The sequence below is a fragment of the Tamandua tetradactyla genome, chromosome 13, assembly GCF_023851605.1.
Source record: "Tamandua tetradactyla isolate mTamTet1 chromosome 13, mTamTet1.pri, whole genome shotgun sequence".
Lineage (NCBI taxonomy): Eukaryota > Metazoa > Chordata > Mammalia > Pilosa > Myrmecophagidae > Tamandua > Tamandua tetradactyla.
Window position 1 is genome coordinate 43,916,912 of NC_135339.1, and position 9,244 is coordinate 43,926,155.

Sequence of the window (9,244 nt, forward strand, 5' to 3'; positions counted from 1 at the left end):
TGCAATAAGCCCTATCAAATTGATAATAAATGTAACTTGAGGTTTAAAGCTCCAGACTATATAGTTTGTTAAAGGCAAACTCAGCAAAGTCAACAAGAAGCAGGTGGAACAAAAGAGTTTAGGCAAAGGCATTGTTTCAGGAAAAAAGAGAACAGTGATTAAATGCTGTTCTTTTAAAAATAAGCTTTGATTTATAATTTACATAAAATATAATTCACCAACTTGAAGTGCACAATTCATTACCTCTGACAAATGTTTATAGTTGTGTAATCACCAAAGAAATCATTATATATTTCTATCTCTTCTAAAATTCCCTTGTGTCCTGATACAATCAATACTGTATTTTGCTCCCATACCCTAGAAAACATTGCTCTGTTTTCTGTCATTAAAATTTGCCTTTTTTAGAATTTAAAATCTACAGAGAGTACATGTAATAGTTTCTGTATAGCTTCTTTCACCTAGCTTAATCCTTTCAAAATTTATGCGTGTTATTGCATACAACAGTGGCTTTTTACTTTTTTTTCTTTCTTTCTTTCTTTTTGACTCATGGAAGAAAAATTTTTATTGCTGTTGTAAAAAAGCATCTACATGAAGTAGAAAGTTTCAATAACATTAGTAGAGAAAATGTCCTAGAAACTGGTGGTAACTGGATGTAAAATTTCAGCAGCAATTTAACAGAATAGTCCCAGATGGTTAGGCTGAGGCCAACACTTAATGAGGATGAAAGCACTGTCTGTGGGGAATTTTGGATGATAACTGGAGAAATATTATACTATGCATAAACCAAGTTGAATTGTTTTCACAAGTGTGGTAAAGTTTCATGCAGTAAAAGAGTTTTTCTACATGTACTTCAATTTCACAACAAGCGTGGCATAGGATACCTAAACATAGAAAAAAGCATTCATGCAAGATATCTAATTCTTTGATGTAATAATGCATACAATACCCCAAAGTGATCACACTATGATAACAACTAGGGCTTCCTGCAACTACAAGGTGGTGGTTATGGAAAGCATTACTCCTAGTATCAATATCTGGAAAGCAGCCATCACCTTCCTCTTTGGATGTTCTCTTTTTTTGTTTTTTCTTCATTTTTCTTTTTTGCTCTCCAGAATCTGTACTGGGATTCTGAGTAGGAGTGAACTGAAATGATAGGTCAGTTTCTAGGGACTGCTGAGTCTTCTAACCCTTGATAGCTCTAATTATTTGAGCCTTCTATAATGTGTTCGGGAAGGGTTTATAATTTTCATTTTTCTTAATCTTCATTTTTCTTAATCAACTTTGCTGTTGTTGCTGATTTTTAGCAAAGTTAGTAAGAATAAAGTTGTAATCATTGAACATAGCACTCTGAAAATCAAAACGTTTGATCTTCTTCAATCTTCTCTTCTGGGGTGAAGGAAGCACTGTGTGGCATTTAGAACTCTAATTTACAAACAAGGTTGTCATGAATTTTCCTGGCTTGAAGACTTCCACAACTTTCCTGATCATCATAGGAAGCCTGACTTAAGTTTGTTTCAAAGCTAATATGAGAAATTTCTGGTTCTGGAGTGATATTAATAGTCCAATAAATTCCATATGATTTCATTCCATTCATTGAATACGCACAAGGATTGAACAGCATGATATCAATGACAGAAACTGGTATTAGGTCATGAATTCCACTCTCATGAGTGACATCCTTTGCAATAACACCATCTTTCATATGAAACTGGTCCATAACTGCTCGGCCAAGTTCACTCATATGAACTCCTAGGGTTTGATCTGACTGACTAATTACAGGACTCTCTGGGAAATCCAGAGTATGCAAGTACCAACAGGCAGAATTCATCTGTCCCATACAATATGCTACTCCATTTGGGAAAATTGCATTAAGAAACTCTAGTTCTTCCTGGAAATTCTGGTGTGGGTACCCTTGGTGAGAAGTCTTCATGAAAGTCTTATAAGAATAAAAGAGGATTTGAATTGAGTCAAACCCAGTGTAATGCCTAGCAAGCTTCAAAAGGGCAACCAGTGCATTTAGTAAGAGGGTGGTACCACATGTCTTCAAAATGAAATGTCTCCTGGGGACAAACATGCTAGTTTCACTGAGTACATAAGCTTACTGTTCATCAGTTTTTATCACACTTATGATGGAACACTGCACATCCTTCAAAAAAATGTACAGCCTCTATCACTGTAAGACTACTGAACAACCAACAACCACAAAAAATCAATTAAATTAAATCTTTTCTTTCACTACTGTGGATTGTTCCAGCTATGTTACTAAAGTTCAGGTTCTTTTGTTATTGTTGTTACCCTTTTATATAAACTTTAAAAAAAAAAAAAAGTATTAGTAAAGTTTTCCTGTGAGTGAAAGTTGAACATGAGTCTGCTGGAAATATGAGGCAGATACAGTTAAGTCTCTCGTAGTCCACTACAGACAGTAGAGTGAGTGCTAACTAATGTCACTGGTTGTACTGTCTAAGCCATTTTCTTTCTTTTTTGTTTGAGTAGTAATCCACTTTAGGAATGCACTATAATTTATTAATCCATTCACATGTTGATGGATGTCTGAATTAAATTTTTCATGTATTTTCTTGCAATTTGCAAGTCTTCTTCATAAAATGCATACTGTTTTGGTTTGCTAATGCTTCTGGAATGGACTATACCAAAAGTGGAAGGGCTTTTACAAAGGGGATTTATTAGGTTACAAATATACAGTTCTAAGGCCATGAAAATGTCCAAATTAAGGTACCAGCAAGAGAATATCCTCACTCAAGAAAGGCTGATCACATCCAAGGGTTTCTCTGTCACATGGGAAGGCACATGGTGATGTCTGCTGGCCCTTCTCTCCTGGGTTTGTTTCCAAAATGGTTCTCTCAGCTCTTGTGGGTCTTTCTCTCCTGGGTTGTTCTTCTTTCTCTAGGCATCTGTGTGTCTTTTCTTAGCTTTTCTGGGGAAAATTCTGGATTTCACTTCTTAGCTTTAGCATCTCCTGGGGCATTTTCTGTCTCCAAGCATCTGTGCTTCACTGGGGGCATTTACTTTCTTAGTTTCCCTAAATTATTTCTTCTCTCTTAAAGGACTCCAGTAAGTTGATTAAGACTCACCTTGAATAGGTGGGGTCACACTCAACATTAGATCTGCCCCCACAAGATTAGATTAAAAGAACATGGCTTTTGAGAGGTTCCAAACAGAATTGAGAAGTTATCCTGGAGGTTATTCTTATGCATTAAATAGATACCACCTTTTTAGTTAAGGCATAACAGAGAGGCTGGAGGGAACTTCCTGAAAATGTAGAGATGTGTTCCAGTAGCCATGTTTCTTGAAGATGATTGCATAATGATAGAGCTTTCACAATGTGACTGTGTGATTGTGAAAACCTTGTGTCTGATGCTCCTTTTATCTACCTTATGGACAGATGAATAAAACATATGGATTAAAAATAAATAAATAATAGGGGGAACAAGCGTTAAAATAAATTTAATAGATTGAAATGCTAGTGATCAGTGAAAGTGAGGGGTAAGGGGTATGGTATGTATGAATTTTTTTTCTGTTTTCTTTTTATTTCTTTTTCTGAATTGATGCATGTTATGGTTAGGGACACATGTCAACTTGGCCAAGTTGTGGTACTTGTTTATCTGATTGAGCAAATGCTGGCCTGTCTGTTGCAATGAGGACATTTCATAGCATTAGGTCATGATCACGACAGCTGCATCCACAGCTGATTACTTTTGTAATCAGCCAAAGGGGAGTGTCTTCTGCAATTAGTGATGCTAAATCCAATCATGGGAAGCCTTTTAAGGAGGGCTCAGAGGAGACAGGTTCCATTCCTGCTTTGGCTGGTGAGCCTCTCCTGTGGAGTTCATCCAGGCCATCCATCGGAGTCGTTGGCTTGGCAGCCTGCCCTGTGGATTTTGGACTTGGTGTTTCTGCAGTCACGTGAGACACTTTTGTAAATCTTATATTTGCAAGTGTTCCCTGTTGATTCTGTTTCTCTAGAGAACCCTAACTAATACATCTTGGTACCAGGAGTGGTTCTTAAGAAACAGAATCTTAAAAATGGGTTTTTAGGAATGGTTTTCTACACTGACTGGACTCAGAGACACTAAGGACTCTGATTCCCATAATCAGAATGACACTCCCAATCCATGGAGTGAGTTGGCAAAGGAGATAGTCACAGTATCATCATTCGATTCTCCTAATGCTTTGCTTGTATGAAGCCAGACTCTGGGGGATAATGTTTTTTTTTATTATTATTAATTAACAGAAAAAAAGAAATTAACCCAACATTTAGAAATCATACCATTCTACATATGCAATCAGTAATTCTTTTTTTTTTTATTAAAAATAATTAACTAACACAACATTAGAAATCAATCCATTCTACATATGCAATCAGTAATTCTTAATATCATCACATAGGTGTATGGTCATCATTTCTCAGTACATATGCATCGATTTAGAGAAAGAAATAGCACGACAACAGAAAAAGAAATAAAGTGATAACACAGAGAAAACACAAATAAAAATAAAAAGTACAAAAATATATAAGAGAAAGAAAAAAAAACAAAAAAAAACTATAGATCAGATGCAGCTTCATTCAGCATTCCAACATAATTACATTACAATTAGGCAGTATTCTGCTGACCATTTTTTTTTAGACATCATACCATTCTACATATGCAATCAGTAATTCTAAACATCATCACATAGATGCATGATCATCATTTCTTAGTACATTTGCATCGGTTTAGAAGAACTAGCAGTATAACAGAAAAAAAATATAGAATGTTAATATAGAGAAAAAAAATAAAAGTAATAATAATAAGAACAAAACAAACAAAACAAAACAAAACAAGAACCTATAGTTCGGATGCAGCTTCGTTCAGTATTTTAACATGATTACTTTACAATTAGGTATTATTGTGCTGTCCATTTTTGAGTTTTTGTATCTAGTCCTGTTGCACAGTCTGTATCCCATCAGCTCCAAATACCCATTATCTTACCCTGTCTCTAACTTCTGCTGGACTCTGTTACCAATGACATATTCCAAGTTTATTCTCGAATGTCGATTCACATCATTGGGACCATACAGTATTTGTCTTTTAGTTTTTGGCTAGACTCACTCAGCATAATGTTCTCTAGGTATATCCATGTTATTACATGCTTCATAAGTTTATCCTGTCTTAAAGCTGCATAATATTCCATCGTATGTATATACCACAGTTTGTTTAGCCACTCGTCTGTTGATGGACATTTTGGCTGTTTCCATCTCTTTGCAATTGTAAATAACGCTGCTATAAACATTGGTGTGCAAATGTCTGTTTGAGTTTTTGCCCTTAATTCCTTTGAGTAGATACCTAGCAATGGTATTGCTGGGTCGTATGGCAATTCTATATTCAGCTTTTTGAGGAACCGCCAAACTGCCTTCCACAGTGGTTGCACCATTTGACATTCCCACCAACAGTGGATAAGTGTGCCTCTTTCTCCGCATCCTCTCCAGCACTTGTCATTTTCTGTTTTGTTGATAATGGCCATTCTGGTGGGTGTGAGATGATATCTCATTGTGGTTTTGATTTGCATTTCTCTAATGGCCAGGGACATTGAGCATCTCTTCATGTGCCTTTTGGCCATTTGTATTTCCTCTTCTGAGAGGTGTCTATTCAAGTCTTTTTCCCATTTTGTAATTGGGTTGGCTGTCTTTTTGTTGTTGAGTTGAACAATCTCTTTATAAATTCTGGATACTAGACCTTTATCTGATATGTCATTTCCAAATATTGTCTCCCATTGTGTAGGCTGTCTTTCTACTTTCTTGATGAAGTTCTTTGATGCACAAAAGTGTTTAATTTTGAGGAGTTCCCATTTATTTATTTCCTTCTTCAGTGCTCTTGCTTTAGGTTTAAGGTCCATAAAACCACCTCCAATTGTAAGATTCATAAGATATCTCCCTACATTTTCCTCTAACTGTTTTATGGTCTTAGACCTAATGTTTAGATCTTTGATCCATTTTGAGTTAACTTTTGTGCAGGGTGTTGGATATGGGTCTTCTTTCGGATAATGTTTTTGACACCTTTACAGAGTTTTGTAGAAATAAGAGTTACAGAGATGTTGGTTGGTTGTTGTTAGATACACTGTCTACATTAAGGGGTGAAAGAGATGGGCTTAAGGCTTCAAACGAGAAGAAGCTTAAGCGCCGTCTGAAAGATGTAGACGTTTCTATGAGTATCCTGAAGGAAAATCTTATTTCCTGTAGCCGTAGACTTGAGATCTCTGAAAATCAGACTCAGAATCTTATTGTTAGAGTAGCAACTTTACAACATAAACTGAAATCTCAGTCTTGCATGGTGTCTGCCGTTAAAGTGAGGGCATTGATTGGAAAGGAGTGGAACCCTGAAAAATGGGATGGTGACATATGGATTGATAATGATGTTGGGGGTGAGGTTGAAACCCTAGGCCATGCTGAGCCTTCTCTAGATAACCCTGTAATAGTCTGCCCTGAGGACATAGCTGCCCCACCTCCAGCCTGCCTTGAGGAATTGGCCACCCAACCTCCTCCTGAAGGGATTAGCCCTAGAGGGATGAATCCTGTTTCACCAGATGAAACTGCAAATGAAGACCCTGAAGCAAATGGATTGGAAGATATTTCTAATTCTTTTCATGACCCACCCCCACCGCCCCTCATTTCTTCTAGACCTATAACTAGACTAAAGTCCCAACAGGGCCCTAAAGGTAAGGTACAAAGTATCACACATGAGGAGGTATGTTATACTCCAAAAGAACTGTGTGAGTTTTCCAATTTATATAGACAGAAATCAGGGGAATATGTGTGACAATGGAATTTAAGAGTGTGGGATAATGGTGGGAGGAATATAAGGCTGGATCAGGCTGAATTTATTGATATGGGCTCACTAAGGAGAGATTCTGCATTCAATGTTATAGCTCGAGCAGTTAGAAAAGGTGTTAACAGTTTGTTTGGGTGGTTGGTTGAAACATGGATCAAAACATGGATCAAAAAGCCTCATACAGTTCAAAGAAAAAAAAAAGGTTAACAGTTTGTTTGGGTGGTTGGTTGAAACATGGATCAAACATGTTAACAGTTTGTTTGGGTGGTTGGTTGAAACATGGATCATGGGGTACCTAGAAAGGCCAACATTACCTGAGGTTGAAATGCCAGAACTGCCCTGGTATAATGTAGATGAGGGGATCCAGAGGCTTAGAGAGATTGGAATGTTAGAGTGGATTTATCATACAAAGCCTGCTCTTACACCCCAGAAATGTCCAGAAGATGCACCTTTTACCAGAACAGTGAGAAATAAATTTGTGAGACTAGCACCATCATCCCTAAAGAGCCCTGTGTTTGCACTTCTGTGGAGGTCAGCTATTACTATAGGAACTGCTTTCACTGAGCTGGAATCCTTAAACACAATGGGGATGACAGGATCCCGGGTTGGCAGAAGCCAGGTGGCAGCACTTAATCACTAAAGATGGGGTAGATGCGGCTATTATAATAGACAGCATACTCAAAGGAAGCATCAAAATTATATGACACGCAGAGATTTGTGGCATTGGCTAGTAAATCATGGGGTACCTAGAAATACAACAGAAGGGCAGTCTGCTAAATTCTTGTTGGAGCTGTATAAACAAAAGAGTTCTAGGTCAAGGGAACAGAAGTCTAACCTAAATTACAAAAACACAGAGTCACGGCCCCTTAATCAATTTCCAGACTTGAAACAGTTTACAGACCCTGAGCCCCTTGAATGAAGGGGAGGCCAGGTCCCTATGGGGGAGAAACCTGTTACACTGCCACAAATTTATACTGTTAATCTTCTTCTAAGTCTTCCCCAAGGAGACCGATGGCCTTTTACCAGGGTAACTGTGCATTGGGGAAAAGGAAATGATCAGATATTTTGGGGATTATTAGACACTGGTTCAGAAGTGACATTAATTCCAGGGGACCCAAAACATCACTCTGGACCACCAGTCAGAGTGGGGGCTTATGGAGGCCAGGTGATCAATGAAGGTTTAATTCAGGTCCGTCTCACAGTGGGTCCAGTGGGCCCCTGGACCCATCTTGTAGTTATTTCCCCAGTTCCGGAATGTATAATTGGCATAGACATACTGAGCAACTGGCAGAATCCCCACGTTGGCTCTCTAACTCATGCAACAAAGGCTATTATGGTGGGAAAGGCCAAGTGGAAGCCACTAGAACTGCCCCTACCAAGCAAAATAGTAAATCAAAAGCAATACCGTATTCCTGGAGGGATTGCAGAGATTACTGCCACTCTTAAGGACTTGAAAGATGCAGGGGTGGTGATTCCCACCACATCCCCATTCAACTTTCCCATTTGGCCTGTGCAGAAAACAGATGGGTCTTGGAGAATGACAGTGGATTATCGTAAACTCAACCAGGTGGTAACTCCAATTGCAGCTGCTGTTCCAGATGAAGTATCATTTTTTGAGCAAATCAATACATCCCCTGGTACCTGGTATGCAGCTATTGATCTGGCAAATGCTTTTTTCTCAATAGCTATTAGTAAGGACCACCAGAAACAGTTTGCTTTCAGCTGGCAAGGTCAGCAATATACTTTCACTGTCCTACCTCAGGGGTATATCAACTCTTCAGCCCTATGTCATAATCTTGTTTGCAGAGAACTTGATCGTCTCTGCCTCCCACAAGACATCACACTGATCCATTATATTGATGATATCATGTTGATTGGACCTAGTGAGCAAGAAGTAGCAACTACTCTAGATTTACTGGTAAGGCATTTGCATGTCAGAGGATGGGAGATAAATCCAACAAAAATACAGGGGCCTTCCACCTCAGTGAAATTTCTAGGTGTCTAGTGGTGTAGGGCATGTTGAGATATCCTTTCTAAGGTGAAGGATAAGTTGCTGCATCTGGCCCCTCCCACAACCAAAAAAGAGGCACAATGCCTAGTTGATCTTTTTGGATTTTGGTGATAACATATTCCTCATTTGGGTGTGCTACTCCAGCCCATTTATCGAGTGACCAGAAAAGCTGCTAATTTTGAGTGGGGACCTGAACAAGAGGAGGCTCTGCGACAGGTCCAGGCTGCTGTGCAAGCTGCTCTGCCACTTGGGCCATATGATCCGGCAGATCCAATGGTGCTAGAAGTGTCAGTGGCAAATAGAGATGCTGTCTGGAGCCTTTGGCAGGCCCCTATAGGAGAATCACAATGCAGACCCTTAGGATTTTGGAGCAAAGCCTTCCCATCTGCTTCAGATAACTACTCTCCTT

General features: G+C 38.6%; 1 pseudogene; it reads right to left on the reverse strand.

Moving 5' to 3' along the window:
* Positions 1-1,275: 1,275 nt before the first annotated feature.
* On the reverse strand, positions 1,276-2,146 carry LOC143653115 (S-adenosylmethionine decarboxylase proenzyme 1 pseudogene; annotated as a pseudogene).
* Between the last annotated feature and the right edge of the window lie 7,098 nt (positions 2,147-9,244).